This window comes from Odocoileus virginianus, chromosome 15 (assembly GCF_023699985.2).
Source record: "Odocoileus virginianus isolate 20LAN1187 ecotype Illinois chromosome 15, Ovbor_1.2, whole genome shotgun sequence".
Lineage (NCBI taxonomy): Eukaryota > Metazoa > Chordata > Mammalia > Artiodactyla > Cervidae > Odocoileus > Odocoileus virginianus.
The window spans coordinates 35130027-35150252 of NC_069688.1; the positions used below are offsets into that span (position 1 = coordinate 35130027).

At 41.2% G+C, this 20226-nt stretch overlaps 1 long non-coding RNA gene across 3 annotated transcripts; it reads left to right on the top strand.

Moving 5' to 3' along the window:
- Positions 1 to 831: 831 nt before the first annotated feature.
- LOC110131050 (uncharacterized) lies at positions 832 to 14682 on the top strand. Of its 3 annotated transcripts, none has more exons than XR_011491481.1 (5): positions 832 to 2076; positions 2874 to 3771; positions 11807 to 11935; positions 13902 to 14473; positions 14570 to 14682. It is a non-coding gene; the product is annotated as an uncharacterized lncRNA (long non-coding RNA). The 3 variants fall into 3 exon arrangements; XR_011491482.1 differs by having other exon boundaries at positions 832 to 975; XR_002312051.2 differs by having other exon boundaries at positions 832 to 3771.
- Positions 14683 to 20226: the final 5544 nt, after the last annotated feature.

Below are 20226 nucleotides of genomic sequence, written 5' to 3' on the forward strand. Positions count from 1 at the left end.
ATAATGCTTGGTTTATAAAGTGTCTCTAAAAGAAAACTGTTTCTTAGACCAAGAATCAAATAGGAATCAATAATGTGGAAGGGAGTGGGAAAAAAGAAGAAATAAATCATCCCAAGCGCTGTAGGATCTATAGTTTGTAAAATATTCAGCTTCCAGACGGTTTTTTGAAAGTGGGGAGCCATCCAGTTTTAAGTGTCTGAAAGCCAGAAGACTGAGTTCTCTCCCATGAAAATCTGTATTGTTCCACCTGGTTAGGGTATATTTTTACTTAAACGGGCCAGCATTTATTTTCGGAAGGGAAAGTGATAGATGGTGGCTTCCTGCTTCCATATGTGCTCTTCTGAGCCCGGGGAACAATCCAGTTGACTGGAAAAGGAGAATGTGACCAATCCTCCCATCCCACTATTCAGCCGCTGGCAGGGCTCAAGGCCAGGTGCCAACGCTCTGGCAGGTTTAAGACTATTTCCTGGCAGCCATTGGCTTTGAGAGGCCATATGACTCTGCCTCTGTCCGCCTGGATTTTGTTCTGAATTTCTTAAGGGCTTGCTTCTGAGCAGCATGTCGGCAGCAGCAGGAGCCCTGGGATTCTGCGAGGCCATGTTCGCCAGGCACTCTGGAGCCCTGAGCAGCCCCGGCTCCTGCCAGCCGCCAGCTTCAGGGCTTCAAAGGAGGGCTGGGCTGGAGGACCCAGCATGCTTTGCAGCAGCTGCCACAGCCCCTCTTTGAAGCACCATGGTAGCCAACAGAGAGGATTCTGTGTTACGTACAGTATGACCCTGGAGGTGCCAGCCAGCTGCTGTGACTCAGCTAAAAACAGGGAACTCGCTGTAAGAGAGAGGGCGAAAGGGGAGAGATTACCGAGGGGGAGGGAAGAGAGGAAAAGCAGCAGGAGTTTATGATGCCGGAGTTTGTCAAAGGGCTCAAAACGCATTTCTGAAAGAACTTTCTGGATGGGCCAAAGGAAGCCTCATCTCTGTGAGTCTCAAATCTGTCTGGGCTACATGATGCTTAATGGCCTGGTGTCTAAGGAAAACAGGAGGCAGCCAGATTAGGGCAAGCCAAGAAAATAAATTCTCTGTCCTCTGATTCTCAGGTGCCCTGAGGAAAACACGTATGAATTCGCTCTTCCAGATTTCATTTGTGATCAAACACACTGATGTAAAGAAACAGGCTCACTCTGTGTAAACATTTTTTTTCTTTTTCTTTTTTCTGTGGTGTCCTTAGAACATGAGAGGTTGCTGTCTGAACTGATCATCTCAGAAACAACTCTGAATCTAAACTGTCAAGAAAATAACACAATATGAGGGAAATTTACTTTTGAAATATTCTATGATGTCCCTCTCTTTGGCTCCGAACAGTTGTTAAGCAAAAATTGATGCTCAGCTAAAGGCAGGTCTTTCAACAGCAATCTCAGTTGTATCGAGTGAAACATTTGCTAGGGGACATTGCTCAGTTCAAAGGTAGAAATTTTTAAGTGTATATAGACCATAAGATGCAAAATGCAAATTGGCTGAGAAAACAAAGGCAGTCTTGGGAAAAGTGCTAGAGAGGGGACATCGTGGAGAGAGAGGAACAAGATTTGATTCAATCAGCATTTTAAAGCAAAGACCAAGGTCCTGTCTCCTTGACATCCCATATGAAGAAGGTGTTTCTAAGATGATGCAATGATCAGTCTGGTTGCACAGAGAAGAAAATCAAGTCTATGTCTTTTATCTACCAGACTTGAGATTGTGAGTGAGAAAGAAGCTTAGGGTTAAGACACTAGAATGATCAAGTTTGCTCATGACAAGGAAGAAGGAGCATACAGCCCATCAGCTCAGGCCTGGGTGTGTCTGATCCTGGCAGAGTTTCTAAGGTGATAAAACCTTGAGCAAGTGGTGACAGCAATCCTCTGGGAAAGAAACTTAGTCTCTAGAATTTCCCCAGCGATTTTTCTTCTAGTCTGTTCAGCCCTCATGGAACACGTCAAATTGATAGCAAAGAAAGAGATTCGAACCAGGTCTAAGGCTTTGATGTACTGTTTGGGTTTTTTTTTTAATTTATTTGTTTTCCAGTCCATGCCAACTGGATAAACAGGTAGGTTTGATTTAAGAAGAATAATTTTCCTCTCAGATCCAATTCACTTATATAAGCTTTTGAAAACTGGATCCTCAAACTTGATGGAATTTCTCAGATACCTTATTTTTATTGTGGAGTATATATGTACCTGATATACTGAGAAAAGGAGAGGAGAATATATGCTAAGAAAAGGAGATATGCTTAGAAAAGGAAAAGAGAATATTCATGCTAAGAAAAGAAGAGAATATTTTCTTTTTTTTAGGGGCTCTCTTTTGAAATTCTGTTTCCATGTTTAATATCTCTTTCACAGGTCTTCTGATTAGCACTTAAAGAAAACTAAGATTACAAGAGAGCAAGTTAGAGGTGGAGGGAGGCGTCATTTCTGCTTAATCCCAAAAGTAAAATGGTATGAAAGGAAGAATATGATAAGGAAAGGAAGACTATCAGAGAATGGTATGAGGGAGGAGCATAGAATTGGTAGAATTAGGAATTCCTCTAAATCAAAGAGTAAAAGAAAGCACCCAGTGATATCTTCCCCAGTGCCTTCCATCTTGCCACTTGAAATAAGAAAGCCTTGAGAAGGAACAAAAATGAGGATTAGAAGCTGAATGATCTGGCTGACAAGCAAGATTGGTTATAGCCCCAGGTGAGAAGGGGAGGATCAATTGGCTAAAGTGCAAAATATATTCAGTTTTTTGTGACTCATTTATTCCAAGTGCCATTTGATCCCATAGGAGTCCTCGCCTGATGCTGGATATCTCATGTGTGGTTTAGTAAGCAACTGCCACTCCTAGTAATTACCTTGCAAATTTTAGGTCCCGGTACTGGATTGAATGGCAGCCCTTCAAGAGAGTCATGCACAATTTGTGAGGATGAACATCTATGAAGACACATCTTTGCAGATATAATTGTGAAGGATAGTGAGATGAGCTCATCATGTGTTAGAAAAGGCCCCAAATCCAAGAACAGGTGTCCCTGTGAGAGAAAAAAAAAGAGGAAGAAGATGCACAGAGGGGTAGGCCATGCGAAGACCGAAGCAGAGACTGGATTTATAAAACTATAGGCCAAAGAGTGCCAGTAGCTTCTAGAAACTAAGAAAGAGGCAGGAACAGACTTCTCAGGGGTTCCAGAAGAAACCAGCCCTGCTGACACCTTGACTTCAGACTTCTGGCCACCGGAACAGTGAGAGAACACATTTCGATTGTTTCAAACCAGCCAGTTGGTGGTCATCTGTTATGTCAGCCCTACGACAGGATGACAGACTCTCTTCAAAGCCAGCATGGCAAAACTGGCTGTGCTGAAGATGTTGTTCTTCAGTTGCTCAGTCATGTCTGACTCTTTGTGACTTCATGGACTGCAGCATGCCAAGCTTCCCTGTCCTTCACTGTCTCCCTACTGAAGATGAGACAGAGTTAAAAAGCAAAATGGATTGATTTGAGCTGATTATAACATCTGTCTGGGCTAATTCCTCCAGAAACTGTAAATAGATCGGTAAATCAATTCAAGCCACGTGTCAGTTGAGTCCATACTGTGTGCTAAGCACTATGGTAAGAAGCCAGGCAATCATCAGCTCGCCAGTCCTTAGGTCACTGATAGTCTAAATGTCCACAGAAAGTTTTTATAGATCAGTGAAATCCCCTGGGAGATGGAAACTCACACTTGGGGGATATAAGCACATCGGAAATTCTCTTGCCCACAAGGTGAGAACCCCAGGTAAGATATCCACAGCAGATGGTAAAGAGCAGGTAGGATTTGTCAAGACCACAATGTGCGGAGGCAGTTTTGCCATCAGCCTCAGAATTGCTCTTCCTAGGTCTCTTGAATGGCAGTGCTGTTTCCTAGGTGGTGGTTCCTCAACTGCTCTTGTTGTTGTTCAGTGTCTAAGTCGCGTCAGACTCTGCGACCCCGTGGACTACAGATGCCAGGCGCCCCCTGCCCTTCACTATCTCTCAGAAGGATATCTATGAACACTTTATGTCTTTACCTGCACTCACTTCACTGCGTTCTGAATGAACATCTGCTCCAAGGTGCGTGCGGTTTCCCAAGTTCAGCTTGGAAAAGGCCCGTGAGCACCACGGGGGAGACGTCCCAGGAGGCGCCGTGTCTGGGAAATCTGCTCTTTTCACAGCCGGCGCTGCTGTTGGTTTTGCCTGCTGGCTTACAGGAACTGGCTTTTACGTGTCTTAATTTAGACAAGAGCAGTATGGAGACGTATATATATATACATATACTTTTCCCCCAGTGTCTGAGGAGAGCAGTGTTCTGTTGCACAAATACAGATGATTGCCAACAGCCAGTAGGCACGCAGTGCGTCACAACCCACCGACATGTCACTTTGCAGCGTGAGACTGGCCACTGGGACCTCGAGGTCTTTCCTGTGATTGGTGTAGACTGCTCCTGTGTTTGTTTAAATCTGAACTGGGCTTCCAGGTGACGCTAGTGGTAAAGAACTCTCCAACCAATGCTGGAGACATAAGAGACTCGGGTTCCATCCCTGAGTAGGGAAGATCCCCTGGAGGAGGGAACGGCAACCCACTCCAGTATTCTCACCTGGAGAAGCCCATGAATAGGGGAGCCTGGCGGGCTATAGTCAATCAGGTCATAAAGAGGCAGACACAACTGAAGCAACTTAGCGTGCACACACACACACACACACACACACACACACACACACACACACACATGCTCATTCCATAGCAGGGGAGGTGAATCTTCTTTCTGGTGCTTCCAAATGTTTGAGAAAGCATCATGTTATCAGAATCCCCAATCCACATGGCAAATAAGCTAACAAATAGTCTAGTCTAGCCATCTAATAGAGCTACACTATATGCCAGGTATTATGCTATGTGCTTCAGGAACCTTTCATATCTACCACAAAGTGATAAGGTCAGAGAGAGTAGCAGTCTCGTTTTAGCAGAGGAGAGCCCAGAAACAGAGAGGCTGTTATTTCCCAATTTCACATGATGTCACAAGTCAGTTCCCCCAGAAGCAGAGCCAGAAGTAGTCACTTATTTAGGGGAAGACTGGAATCTCAGAGTCCACTGTGGAGCTCCGAACCACAAGGCACACTCTGGAGCTGACCCCACCTTGAGACAAGAAGAGGTCTCCATGTCAGAGCCAGCCACTGGCTCTCAGGAGGTCTTCACGTTTTTGCCCAAGGCATTTCTCCGAAGTGCGGGGTGTTTGTGACCTCAGTTGGCAGCCAATAGTCATAGCAGGTGCTGTGGGTGCAAATGGAATCTCGATGTGGCCATCGCAGCATCCACTACTAGTAAACATGTGGAGGAACTTGGCTTCAAATCCTGTGTGACTTGAAAACCCAGGTTCTTAAAACAGTACTAAGTTGTAAACACAGAATTTCTTAACAGGGTTAAAAAGTGCCATGTTTTTTGTCAATTTCCAACTTCCTGGGAATATGCAATCTCTTATCGTGACTCCCAGAGAAGTGTCAATAAAACCTCATGCCTTTTCTTTCATGGTTTAAGACGACCTAATCTCAGAGCTCTTCTAGGTGCATCAGAACCTAGTGTCCACTCCTGCCCCCAAGCTACTTGCCTTCCTTCCCACTTACTCACAGTCTGTGCCTCCCACCCTCCAGCCCCCAAATTCATGATGAAGAACAGAGCCTGGGCAATGGCTGCATTTGGACATGTGTATCCCTGCTCCTTGCAACCAGCAATAAACAAGAAAGAGTGAGGAGAGAGAAAAACTTGTTAACACCATGCTGTATCTAAACAAGCAATCCCAGATGGCATCCTTTATGCCTTCTGCTTCTGATAAGAAAAGATTGAGTAAGGAAAATAAGCAGCAGCTGACAAGCCATACCCAGCATTAAGACCAACAGGACGAACAGACCCCAGCTTTGTGATCTGTTCTCAGTCATGGCTCAGCACCCAACCCAGAGGCCTGTGCGCCTTCAGACACCTTCAGCTGTGCACTCTTTCATGGAACCAATAGTCAAGGAAGGTTATGGGCCAAAAGATTTTTCTGTCTAGTTCAACACTTAGTTTCCTGCTGAAGACCAATGCATGGAAGCAGTAAGCTCATTTACTTAAGGGTATTTGTTGTTAAAAAGATAAGAACGAGGGTAGGATATTTTGAGAGAACAGCATCGAAACATGTATATTATCTAGGGTGAAACAGATCACCAGCCCAGGTTGGATGCATGAGACAAGTGCTCGGGCCTGGTGCACTGGGAAGACCCAGAGGGATGGGGTGGAGAGGGAGGTGGGAGGGGGGATCGGGATGGGGAATACATGTAACTCCATGGCTGATTCATGTCAATGTATGACAAAAACCACTACAATATTGTAAAGTAATTAGCCTCCAACTAATAAAAATAAATGAAAAAAGGAAAAAAAAAGATAAGAAATGCAGTTCACAAGTTCTTGATCTGGTCACTATTTTTCCTGGAACTCAAAGTTGACTCCTGTTTAAATGTGTGTCATTCATATATGTACATAATTTGTTGTGTGTGTGTGTGTTACTTAAGCAGCATTCCCGCTGCTTGGGTTTTTCCCTTGGCAACCTGAAGATAATAATTGTACTGTGGAGGTTTGGGAAGCATTAAATGAGATAGTACATGTTCAGAGCTTAGGAAATAGGAAAATACCTAACACACAGTAAACATTCAATGAAGTTAAAGTTTAGTAGAATTTGTCTATTGACTCACTTTCTTTGTGCCAGGCACTGGGGTAATTTCATACAACATGGTATCCTTGCTCAAAAAAACCTGAGTCCAATTGTTTTAAAATGCTGTCTTGGAATTAAATGTAGCTTATGACACTTCATTATTTCAACATGGACATTGTTTATGTAAAGTACAATGGGACATGAGTTTTGACAGACTCCTTCCGAGACCCAAGTCAGCAATCGTGTTTATTAGTAAGAGCATGATGCTGAGATGAATCAATAGACATGTTATAAAATGATGTAGAAGGAATACCTCAGTGTCGCCACTAGACAACCCATTATATCCTAACCAACCAAGTGTTGAGGATAGTTTTTATTTTCACAACTCAGTAAATGTGAAGTACTCAGAGATGGTGCTGAAATGATGCAAGAATTTTAATGAAAACCCTAGAACCAAAGGTCAAAGGCAATAGTGTGGCTTTTCATACAGATGGGAAACCCAGTTGAATTTGACATTCTCCCCTTCCTTACAGTTCCAGAATATGGCTGAATGTTCCATCTCAGCTAAGGGGCACAGAGATTTGACAAAAGAAGAATTTTATGATAGTCAAATTCCAGAAAGCAGAGGTTAGGAAGTCATAGATGACACAAATGCATCCTTTGAAAATGCAAAAATGTAGCAACTCTTTAAAAAGAGCTTATGATAATGGAATGGAAATGAGTCAGAAATATGCAAATTAAATTCACTTGAAACATATATGTCTTCAAAAATTAAGTGATAAATTGCTTTGTTAAATGCTTTTTGTGTGTGATTTACCACCCGCCCACCCCCATATTTAAATCCGAGTTTAAGATGTTTTTCCTAACCTCCAAATGCATTTTTAGGAGTGACTTGGAAGGTCAGAATGGAGGCATTCTTAAAATTGTGAAACAAAATGGCAGAGTTCTCAGATCTGTATAAAAGGAAAAAGAAAAATGAGGGTAGTTTAGTGTAAGTAGAGCTAAAGCAATACAATATCCCAAGAATTTTAGTAAATTGGGTGGAGAGAAATGAAGGACTTACATGCTATTGTGAGCCCAATATGAGATGTTACTTAGGAAGAGAGAACTCTCCTCATCCAACGTGCTATTCTTAGTAACTAACATAGAGCTTCCCAAGTGGTTCTAGTGGTGAAGAACCCGACTGCTAATACAGTAAGAGACAGGAGTTCAGTCTCTGGGTTGGGAAGATCCCCTAGACAATCCACTCTAGTTGTCTTGCCTGCAGAAACCCATGGACAGAGGAGCCCAGTGGGCTACAATCCATAGGCTTGCAAAGAGTCAGACACGACTGAAGTGACTTAGTGTTCAGACAACATAGAGCTTAGCATGCTGTCCATTCATGAAACACTTGTTGAATAAACCAGTGTGCGTTTTCCTGAAGCCCTCAACCGCACCTTCACTGTAAGTTGTCATCAGAGATGAGCCTTAACTCTTCTAGGTATTCAGAAATTACAGTACATTTGGTTGAGATGCTGTTCACTTAAAAAAAAAAAATAAAACAAAACAAAACCTAGGACATCTGATAGTCTCCAGGAAGAGCTACAACCATGCCGAGAACAACAGTGGATTAGGGAAGCTAGGGTACAGCCAAAGATGGATAGACTGAATATGGGGAGAAGGAAGTTGAAGAATTCAAAGTTATTAATAAAAGTTAAACTTCCCCAAACTAGAAAAAACCCATGTCCCAAGGCTGACAGAGAGTGGAGGATGAAAAAGCCGGCACCTCATCAAATTGCATTCCTTAAGTCTCTGCTGGTTTTTGTATATGAATTATACCCAACAAAGCTATTTTAAGAAGCGAAGGGAGCCATGCAGTGAATGAGCAAGTGCCCAGTCAAGAAAGCAGGTATGTACAAGACTCATGGCTCTGGAAACACAGCAGCCTTGAACTCGGTAAAGCCCTGACTCAGACAGGGAGCTATGGATGATATTCCTGCTGCAGCAGGCATGAACACGGACAAAAGGGGACAACAGAACAGGACTCAGGGCCTCAAAGTCAGCTGAAAGAAGGCAACTGCCTTTATTGGACTGCTTCTGACCCAGGCTATAGTGAAAGCTATGGTGGAAATCCAGTAAGCAGAGCTTAAAGGATCCTTGCAAACTGATACACATTTCCCCAACTATCGGTAAGTCCCCAGAGTATTGGTGATGACCCACTGCTCATCTAAAGGGAAAGTGACGGATACAGGACTTTCCAGTGTCTCTCCTCCTTCTTCCCATTTATTTCTTCCTCTGCACCGTGAATGTGGGAATAAATGAAGTGTATTTTCTTTGCACAATTTCTCTCTGTTTGCTTAAGCAAACACATCTCTGATTTTTGTCACTGAACTTTCAGAGGTCTTGGAATACTCTGAGTTCACAATGTCAGCCACAAGAACCATTGACAAATGTATTTTCTCACCCTTCTTGAACCAGTTTGCTAAAGTAATTTCTTTAAAAGAAAAAAATACAGCAGATACTCAGCGATTATTTCAAAGAAGGTAAGACAGGAAGAACCTCTCCAGACAGCTAAACCAATTGCTTGCTGCATCCAACGACTCATTTGTAATTTCAATTCATAGGGGATTTGTGGACAGTTTCCCCGATAATTCCTCAAGGAAAATGGCAGTTCATTGCACCTTGTTCCACATGCTGTTAAAAAGTATAGTTAGAAAGTTCTCATGGTCCAAGGAAATTTGACTCTCTGGCGGTCATCATATTTGGTACTAGTTCTACCCTCTGTAAGAATGACATTTTTATATACATAAGCCTTTAAAATATTTGAAGACACTTGCCCAGTCAGAGAAACACAAATCCCCAACCCTGAATCATTTCTTTGGTGCATGATAATACCTAAGTTTGCATATGTCATGATGGTCACGTCTCTCAAAATTCTGGTTATTCTGTTTGAGTATAATCAGTCTGTCAGCATCCTTTTGAAACTGTGTCACCCAGAAATAAGCTCAATTTTCCAGGTCTGACCTAATCTGTGCAGAGAATTTTACGTACTTTTCTTCCGGACACCGTCTTTGATGCAACTTGTGATTGCATTAATTCTTTTGACTGTGTGTTACACACTTGACTCACCAAGTTTCCAATCAAGCTAAACCTTGAGGTATTTTATTGTACATGCTTCTGGGTTACTACATTCACTTTAGTCCATCAGCTTGAACAAATTGGTGAATGAATACAAGCAAAAATCCAAAGATCTTGAAAATGATATATGTCCTTCTTACTGATGGAAGCCTAAGTAGTAGATGACATTCAAGCAGGAAGAGAATAGGGAAAGATGATTTTTATAGTTAAAGCTGATTTTTTAAAAACATAGGTCTAGACTAATCTTGTGTTTCAAATTTATGAAAAGAAATTATCTGGTTCATATTTATGTGTTGCATCTATACTGGCTCTGACTTTTCATTTATACCTGACCTCATTTATTTATTTGGTTTTATTTTTATTTTTTTAATTTTTTTTCTTCATTTATTTTTATCAGTTGGAGGCTAATTACTTTACAATATTGTAGTGGTTTTTGTCATACATTGACATGAATCAGCCATGGAGTTACATGTATTCCCCATCCCGATCCCTCCTCCCACCTCCCTCTCCACCCGATTCCTCTGGGTCTTCCCAGTGCACCAGGCCCAAACACTTGTCTCATGCATCCAACCTGGGCTGGTGATCTGTTTCACCCTAGATAATATACATGTTTCGATGCTGTTCTCTCGAAACATCCCACCCTCGCCTTCTCCCACAGAGTCCAAAAGTCTGTTCTGTACATCTGTGTCTCTTTTTCTGTTTTGCATAGAGGGTTATCGTTACCATCTTTCTAAATTCCATATATATGCATTAGTATACTGTATTGGTCTTTATCTTTCTGGCTTACTTCACTGTATAATGGGCTCCAGTTTCATCCATCTCATTAGAACGGATTCAAATGAATTCTTTTTAATGGCTGAGTAATATTTAGATAATTATTTTAGACAAATCACTGCCTTCAACTCAGAATGTCTTGTTATCCAGGCCACAGAATGTCTTGCAAGCTAGCTTTCCCATTTCCTGAATGTTTTTAATAGGTTTTAAGCACAGTTGGGAATCTATAAGCCATTCAAAATTTGGTTGTTAGCCTTGAGCACTATATAAGTGAAAGCGAAAGTCACTCAGTCATGTCCAACTCTTTGCAACCCCATGAACTATACATACAGTCCATGGAATTCTCCAGGCCAGAATACTGAAATGGGTAGCCGTTCCCTTCTCCCGTGGATCTTCCCAACCCAGGGATTGAACCCAGGTCTCCCTCTTTGCAGGTGGATTTTTTTACCAGCTGAGTCACCAGGGAAGCCCTGAGCACTATATAAAGTTTAAACCAAACTGGTATAAAGCAAGTGGTTTAAAATTGATTTGGAAATTTCTGATAGGCTTTTGCTTAAAGACAGATTTGTTGGTCTGTTTCCAAAAGATCATTTTTCTTAAACTTTGAAGAACATTTCTTTACAATGATGATTAGGAAATTGGTGCCTTACATTGTTATTTCATATCATATGCGTTTTCCTGCTTTTGCTCAAAAGAAGATGAAGTATCAAGATGGTGCTTTTATTGCTTTTTACATTAAGTGAAACAAATTATAAAATAAAATTTGGCTAAAAATACTGAGTCCAAGGCTTACCCGTGTAATGAGTTAAGAGAAATCTATAAAACCCTATGCATGAGGAGGGTGATTGACCCCTCCCACTTCCTGCATTTCATGGGATTCAGATGTGGATCTAGAAGAGAAAAGAAAGAGACATACAAATGAGAATGTGGAATAAACTCTCACAATTGAACAACCTAACAGGCTCCTCTGTCAATGAGATTTCCCAGGCAAAGATATTGGAGTGGGTTGCCATTTCCTTCTCCAGGAGGTCTTCCTTCCAGGCATCAAGCCCAGGTCTCCTGCATTGCAGGTGGATTCTTTGCCGACTGAGCCACCAGGGAAGCCCTGATAAACCTCTAGGTATCTTTATTAACACCTTCACAGTAACAGTTGTATGGAAAACATTTCCTTTAGTTAGCCTCCATATCAGAAATTTGGAAACTCTAGATTGTCTCTCTCCTTTAGCCACAGAACAGTGCAACTCACTTCGATGCCCTGAAGAGGAATAAACATGTGCATTTCAACTAGAAGCCATCAGTCCCTTCGAGCTCTGTCTGTCTGTCATGTGCAGATGACCAGGGGAAGGGTCCTCAGGTGAGTGCTCTGACAACGGCCAGGAGAAACAGTTTAGAATGACGTCATTGTAGAAACATGTGTTGATAAAAACATCTGCATTCTTATATATGTATAAGCCAGTTCACTCGTATCTACACATGCAGATAATTATACATCTCCAGGTTCAATTTGACAAAATAGGTCTATTGTGTGTGAACAAGCCATAGGAAATCTGCCTGACAGTTACAAGTATCAGGGAAGGTCTCGCGCTACATAATGAATCACTGTTGTTGAAAGAAATAGCACAAAACAGCTATTATTTCCTAGATGAAGGTGAAGCTATTCTGGCTCTTTGGGTGATTGTAAATAAATCTTTTGCAATGTTCTGGAACCCGATCAGCCAACAAGAGAAAGAACAGTTGTGAAGCTTCTAAGCTGTTTGACCACAGCCTGAGCTGAGAAGGAAAAATATTCTCTCTGAAAATCATCTTCCTTATACCTTCCGCATTTACAGGGCTTGGAACCAAAGTGGAACACCGCCCTAACTCCCTTTTTTCTCCTTATAAATGGAACAGAAGTGTTGTCCTCTTTACTGGGAAAAGTTCCCCGAAGTGTTCAAGTTTTCCTTTCATTTGACTGCAAGTAACAGCTTAATCTGGTGCCAACCGGCAGATGCACTGTGATCCCAGGCTCAAACAGGAAAAAAGTCGTGGCCAAGCAGGAGGAAGCCTCAGGGACAGAAGGGGGTACAAAAGTGTAGAAACAGGCTTCTCCGATGAATGGGCTAGGTATGTGGGGAACACGTGGAGCTTAGCCACAGAAGCACATTCATCTTGGATAGAGTACGTAAAAGATGAGATAGATGCTGACCATCCCTGGCTCAAGATTTCAGAGAAGGTTGAAAGATCCGTTACTCCCTGTAATTTGTGCATCAAAACATCTGGAAAAGAAGGGGAAGGAAAGCAGGCAGGAACAAATGTCCCTGTTGGGAATTGCTGTTTTAAAAAAAAAAGAAGAAGAAAAAGATAACTTAGAGCAATGTTGATCAGGAAAAATAACTCTATGCTTGAAAAAGTCTGGATTTCCATGCCTGTGTCAGCAAAAAGTCCACTTCCCAGCCCGGCAGATCACTGACCACTGCAAGGTTCAGGGCCCCATGGAAACCTGCATGTCTTGCTAAGCCCCCTCTGGCTGGCATGTGTCATACTCTGGACTTTCTGTCCAGTCCAGTAGCCGTCAGACACATGCTGCTGTTTGAATTTAAATTAATAAAAGTCAATATATTTTACAAGTAGAATCTAAAAAAAGAGGGTACAAATGAACTTATTTATAAAACAGAAGTAGAATCACAGATGTAGAAAACAAATTTATGGTTACCAACATGTAAGGGGAATGATAAACTGGGAGACTGGGATTGATATATACAAACTACTATATATAAAGTTGGAAGTCGCACAGTCGTGTCCAACTCTTTTCGATTCCATGGACTGCAGCCTGTCCTGGGCTCCTCTGTCCATGGAATTCTCTAGGCAAGAGTTTGGGAGTGAGCTGCCATTTCCTTCCTGAACCGGGGATCGAACCCAGGTCTTCCACATTGCAGGCAGATTCTTCACCAGCTGAGCTACAAGGGAATGGATAACTAATAAGGACCTACTGCCCAGCACAGGGAACTCTACTCATTACTCTGTAACGGCCTATCTGGGAAATAATCTAAGAAAGAGTGGATATATGTATATGTATAACTGATTCACTCTGCCGTACACCTAAAACTAACACAATATTGTAAATCAACTGTACTCCAATAAAATTTTTAAATAAGTAAAATTAAATGTATTTATTTACTAAGAAAAATTAAGAATTAATTTCTTAGCCATACTGACAACATTCAAGCATTCCATAACTATGGCTACCATATTGGACAACCCAGAATATTTTCAGCATGGCAGAAAGTTCTATCAGACTGCACTCGTCTAGAACATTGACAAGATTTGTGAATTTCTTGCAGATTTCCTTGGTGAAGTACGAAAGGAGCAACACCAGCGTGGAGCCACCTGAAATGGTGCTCTCCAGTTAACCTGTGGACAACGTGATGCTTCATGAAAGAAAATAAAAAAAAAAACTCACTTAAAAAATTCTCCATCGTCTATCCCCAGCTGAGAAAATAGGAATACTTGTGAAAGTTTCTGAGAAGTCCCACAGTAAAACCCTTGCTTGTCATTGTTTAACCCAACTCCTTCCAAGATAAGTTAAACACATGACCTCTCTTTACGAGACACCTATTAACTTTTCACAGAACTTGGGTTTCATGAAGCACTTCTTGAAGACTTTTGCCCTGGAAGGAGATCGAGCCAAGCCTCTAATCCTGCCCACCTAGGATTTCAGCAGATGATTAGGACAATTCTAAACTAGAGTAAATTGACCAGGGTTCTGACTCGAGGGATTTACGCTTTATGATTTTAAGGAAATCAACTTGGCAGGTATAAATTAGAAAAGCTCAGTGGTGAACATGCAACCAGGTACTTCTTAAATGTCATTCCTGGGGATACTGACCAGATACACACAGCCCTTTCTAAAAAGGTTTGTTGATTATCTACCCAAAACCGAGTCTATCATATAATCTATCCTGGCTGTATCACCCATAATCCCCTGACATGAAGTTCTCTTATTTCATAGAATTTACTGAGCCAAGCTTGTCAAGTGGAATTCCTCGTTGGATTTCTCTGTATACACGAGCTCCAGCGTTCTTAATCTACTCAACTGACAGAGACTTAAAATTTCTTAAGGAAAATAAAAACACAGTTTCTAAGCAAGCTGTGTTTTCTCAGTTCATTGCCCCAATGCTGGTGGCAGGGTTGTAGGGTGGGAGTGGCTGGGACGGGGGTTGTAAAGTAAAACAAAACCACTGAAATGCTTTGCTTTCCTCCATGGAGCAAAACTGGGATTCCTTCTTATTCCCCTGAATTTCTTTTCTTTTCTTCGCTCCTCTCCTCTTCTCTCTTTTCCTCCTTTCTTGTCTTGGCTTCATTTTCTTTTCCTCTTCCATTGAGTTGGTCTGATGGCGTCATTGCACTCCAAAGGCTCTTATTATCCAAGACAACCTCCCCAAAGAGTACGTCAATGAAAATAAATAGCTGCCTCCTCTCTCTCCTCTAAAAACATCAGCAGTTCCCTCTTACAATTTTACACCCTGGCTTGTATACTGTGCCATCTGAACAGAGAGTTATAAAGTGAAATAAACTTGACATGGATTTCTGGGTTTTTCTCTCTGATGCCTTCTCACCTGAGGGATTTGTTCTTGCTTGAGGATCACCAGGTATAATGAGAGTTAATGCTAAAAAAAGCAAAAAGAAAGGAAAGAAAAAAGCCTCTGTTGCTCATGCCTAATGCCACTAACATGAAGATTCCTGTTCAGTACCATGCTCGTCAAGCCTCAGACTAAAGGCTTATTCAAGATGACAGCAGTATTCAGGTTAATAATGTATTTGAGCACTTTACCTTTAAAATGTAACATGGATTATGTCGTCAAAAGTAAATGATGTATAGTAAGAGAAAGCTGAATTAGAAGGTTTATGCTCATTGCTTGAATTTGTCTAGTGTTTACATTTGCTATACAAGCTATGGAATTAAAAGGGTAATAATTTAACTTTTTATAGGGAATTTTTATAACAATACAGAGTGTTTGCACATTACCTATTGCTATAAATCAGCCACATCCCAAGAGAAGATGTTTGAAAATATCCCATCTCTCTCAGTGGGAAGAAATCAAAGTTTACAAATAAAATCCCAGCAAAAAAAAAAAGTATCATTTTGGGCAATATTACAATAAGGTCATTTCCCACATGTTTTAAAAAAATATTAGACAACTCTAAATATACACTGACTATATTGTTCCTGCATCATCACATTAGTGCTTTATTCTGGGGCACTAATTCAATAGAGCCTCTCTTCGATGAGTTGCAGAATTTTGTACTTTGGCAATATAAATAGCACTACAATATAACTGGTTCACAAATCTTATTCATCTGTTGAAGACATGACCTGGATAGCTCTGCAGCAAAAGCAAGCATAACAAAACTATTTTGCTGAGGGAAAAAAAACCGCATGAGCCAGCAAATATAAAAGAAAGCTGAAGAAGTAAATATGGTGTTGCTGCCAATTCAAAATTATGCAAGTCAATGTCATCTAAGTGGATGTATTTTCTACTTTTGAGGCTCTCTTGCTTGAGAGTGAATCCAAGCATCTTTTATCCACTCAGTAACTAGAAGCAGAATGGATTTGCTGGGTTCCTTACTGAACTAATTTCAAAATAGCCTTAAATTACACCAATGTTTTTGCTTCTACAGATTGCACCTGCCTTTGTTTCTCTGGTGGCTCCGGGCATAGTTTTGTTTTTTTTTTTACTGGACAAACCCCCGGAGGAGCGTTCTTTGTGAGAGCAGGTTTTCTGTAATCTCAATGCACCCAGATTCCAGGAACTATTCCCCCACTCTTCCCCCTTCCTTCCCATGAATCCTAGCTCTCCTCTAGCTTCAAAAACCTTAATCTGAGACGTATGTTCCATGAAAGGATGAAATTGAAAGAAAGCAGGAAATGAGAATTAGATGTTATTTTGTCCCTTTCCTTTCTAAAGTCGAGAGGACAATTTATTGAAAAGAGGTTTTATTATTTCTACTACGTATATCGCTATTTCTATCAATACTTTTAGGATCACACATATTCATTTCGGTGAGTCTTCCTGTAAAACCTTTGCTTAATCACGGAATTATCATTCAGTCTTGCATGGCCATCAGTCTGACTCTTTTTACCTGCTCCCCATTGTAGATGTTAGGAAAACAGTGACGCATCGACCTGCAGCAAATAATTAGTATAGTGTAAACACATGCACCTCTAATAGTAGCCAAAAGGAAGAAAAGGAAGATGTCTTCCAGGCTTTGCTGATTTCCTATAGGGCATTTTCACTGGATTCTTCAGAACAGTGTTCTGTCAGTCCTAGATTGACAATTAAGATGTCGGACAAATAATTACTAAAAGGTCCCTGCTTTATTGCTCCTAGAGGAGTATTTATTGTTCACCTTCCATGTGTTTTAGTTATATTGTGTTTACACGACTACAGAACTTTCTTCACATGCTGTTACATTTGTTGGTCTTTCTCCACATAGATGGTGTATTTGAAAGGCAGGGACCTTAATTATCTTTGTCTCAGCTTCTAGAATAGTACCTGGTATGTAGTAGACACTTAATACTAAACAAATATTAGTTTACATTTAATTTTTCCCAGTAGAGGCATGTGTGTATGCACATGTTCGTGTACAGGTTCGATAGTAACATTCAGATGAGTGATAATTTATTTTAAGCACATAAATGACACACACATATATATTGAGCATTTATATTCGCTTTGTGCCCTCACATGTATGAACATATGGCAAAAGCAATGTGGGTATCAATACCATGCTTTGGTATTGAAAATCAAATCAATCAAATCAAACTTTGATTTCCAGCTACCAGGAGAAGTCACTATCTATTTTCTCTAAGACACAGCATACTCTTGTGGTTCAGTCTTTCGGTTCTGTCTGACTCGTTGTGACTCCATGGACTGCAGCACTCCAGGCTTCCCTGTCCTTCCCTATTTCCCGGAGTTTTCTCACATTCATTTCCATTGAGTCAATGATGCCATCCAATCATCTCATCCCATCACCCTCTTCTCCTCCTTACCTCAATCTTTCCCAGCATCAGCATTTTTTCCAGTGAGTCAGCTCTTCGCATCAGGTGGCTAATACATTGGAGCTTCAGCTTCAGCATCAGTCCTTCCAATGAATATTCAGGGTTGATTTCCTGTTGGACTGACTGGTTTGATGTCCTCGCTGTCCAAGGGACTCTCAGGAGTTTTCTCCAGCACCACAGGTATATAAATTTTCTTAAATCATTACATTTACTTTGTCCCTTATCTGCTCAGAAATTTTCATTGAGTCCTCATTGCCTACATGTTAAAATCTAGATACTTTCACATTCTTTGTGACTTTACCTTTTCCACTTCATTCCCCATTATTTCTGTCCTCCACTAATCAATGCCCTGGACCTTGTTTATCTACAACTCCAACTCCACACCTCTGCTCATGCAGGATCACCACCCAGAATATTGTTTTCATCTTTGCATGTCCAAATGTACCTCTCCTGCATGGCTCAGGTGAAATGCCATCACCACCTTCTGGAAAATTTCTTGATCAACTAGTGAAAAGTTAATTTCTCATCTCTCAACACTTATAGCTTCTGCATCTCCTCCCAACTCTGATAGCATGTAGATTTCTGGCTTATTGGGTTTCCCAGGTGGTGTTAATGGTAAAGAATCTGCCTGCCAATGCAGGAGACTTCTGAGATGCGGGTTTGATTGTGGATTAGGAAGATCCCCTTGAGGAGGAAATGGCATTCCACTCCAGTATCCTTGCCAGAAAAATCCCATGGACAGAGGCGTCCATGAGGTCACCAAGAATTGGACACAACTGAGTACTCCACTCCTCTTCTTCCTTCTGGCTTATTGGTCTTACTGAACCACTATTTATTGAATATCCACAACAATCAAGAACAAAGTGTCAAGGGCGTGCTTGTCTCATCGACTCACTCAGGGTTCTCTTTGGGAAAGAAACAGAAATTATTGGATCAATTTACTCTAAATGCTCAGTTGCTCAGGGTGTCCAATTCTCTGTAACCCTATGGACTGTAGTCATCCAGGTTCTTCTGTCCATGGGACTTTTCAGACAAGAATACTGGAATGGGTTGCCATTTCTCTAAAAAGGATGTTTTTATTCATAGGTTAATGTGATCAAAAGAAAACTGAGACGAAAGTAAACCACGTAACAAAACTATGTGCAAGGTTACTATCAACCCAATTTACACATAATGTATGATTTTCATTTACTATCTATTAGCTACTATATCTGTAAGTATATAAAAATGTTTAGTTAATTATGAATAGTATGCAGACTCTGTGTGATTATGATTTAAGTTAGATAGTGGTGAAGTCTTTAGCCAGAAGTTTCTGGGCTTGACTTATCTCTTCACTTCATCCATCACCCTGATTTTATTTTTTTTTATTGCCCACCTCAGATATGTACTTGTATACCTTGAAGGGAATCTGTGTTCTCCCAGACATTTCTTTGTTTCAGTGACAATATTAGAATTCCCAAAACAGCCACTCTCATGTTCTTCATCTTTCTAAGTTTTTAAACTCAGAGGGTTTCCATTGTGCTAACTATTCACATTTTTCCTAAGCAGTTGCTATAGGAGTAAGAATTGGGGAACAGGTAGGTGTTGCATCTGAATCTCTCTACATTTTGGTCTCTCTGACACTCCCAGTCCTGGTCTTAGTAACTGTCCCCATCCTAGCCTAATCTGTTGAAATAACCCAGCTCCCAGGCACCCAGGTTCCTGCTGTTGGCATGGCCCTTTCTTTAAGAAGGGTAAAATGCATCATCTATCTAAGGAGTATACACAGCTCACCTCTAATTCAGGACCCATGTGTCCATGTGACGAATGCCCTTGAAAACTGCACTGTTTCTTAGCCCAGGTTCAGAGAACAGCAAGTGTTGACAGGGAAGGGACAGCGGTTTGCAAGGACTATAGACAAGCCTCACTAGGGAAAGCATGAGATAACCACTTTAAGGACCTCCGTGTTTAGCAGGTGGAGCTGTTAATTCCAGTCTTGATTTCTATGCCAGAGGAGAGCAAAGCTGCCCAAGAATAACTAGAGAGTAGAAACAATCAACTTTTGGTCATTTTTAAAATGACTGAACTGAGGGAAGGCAGGAAAGGATGCAATATAAAAACATATCTACTACAGTACCTTCTCTACATATGAATAGGTTCCAATCTGTTCATAAGGCCAACAAAGTCAGCCTAGATACCCAACTAACACAATCACCTTTATATTAATAGTACAGCACTGTAATAGGTTTATGGGCTTCCCAGGTGGCCCTGCTGGTAAAGAACCCACCTGCCAATACAGGAGATGTAAGAGATGTGAGTTTGATCCCTGAATCCAGAAGATGCCCTGGAAGAGGACATGGCAACCCAATGCAATGTTCTTACCTGGAGAATCCCATGGGCAGAGGAGCCTGGCGGGCTACAGTCCATAGGGTCATAAGAGTTAGATACAACTTAACAACTAAACTGTTACCAAACTTTTAGTCCCCCAAACACAGGAAGCCTTTTCACCCCTTGAGACTAATGAGGTGAGCTTTGGTGAACAGTGTTAGTCTGGTTTCCAAAAGCAAAACTGGTACTCAATAAACACAACACAAATTGTTTCTTCCTCCTTATGTCTTTGTTGTGCC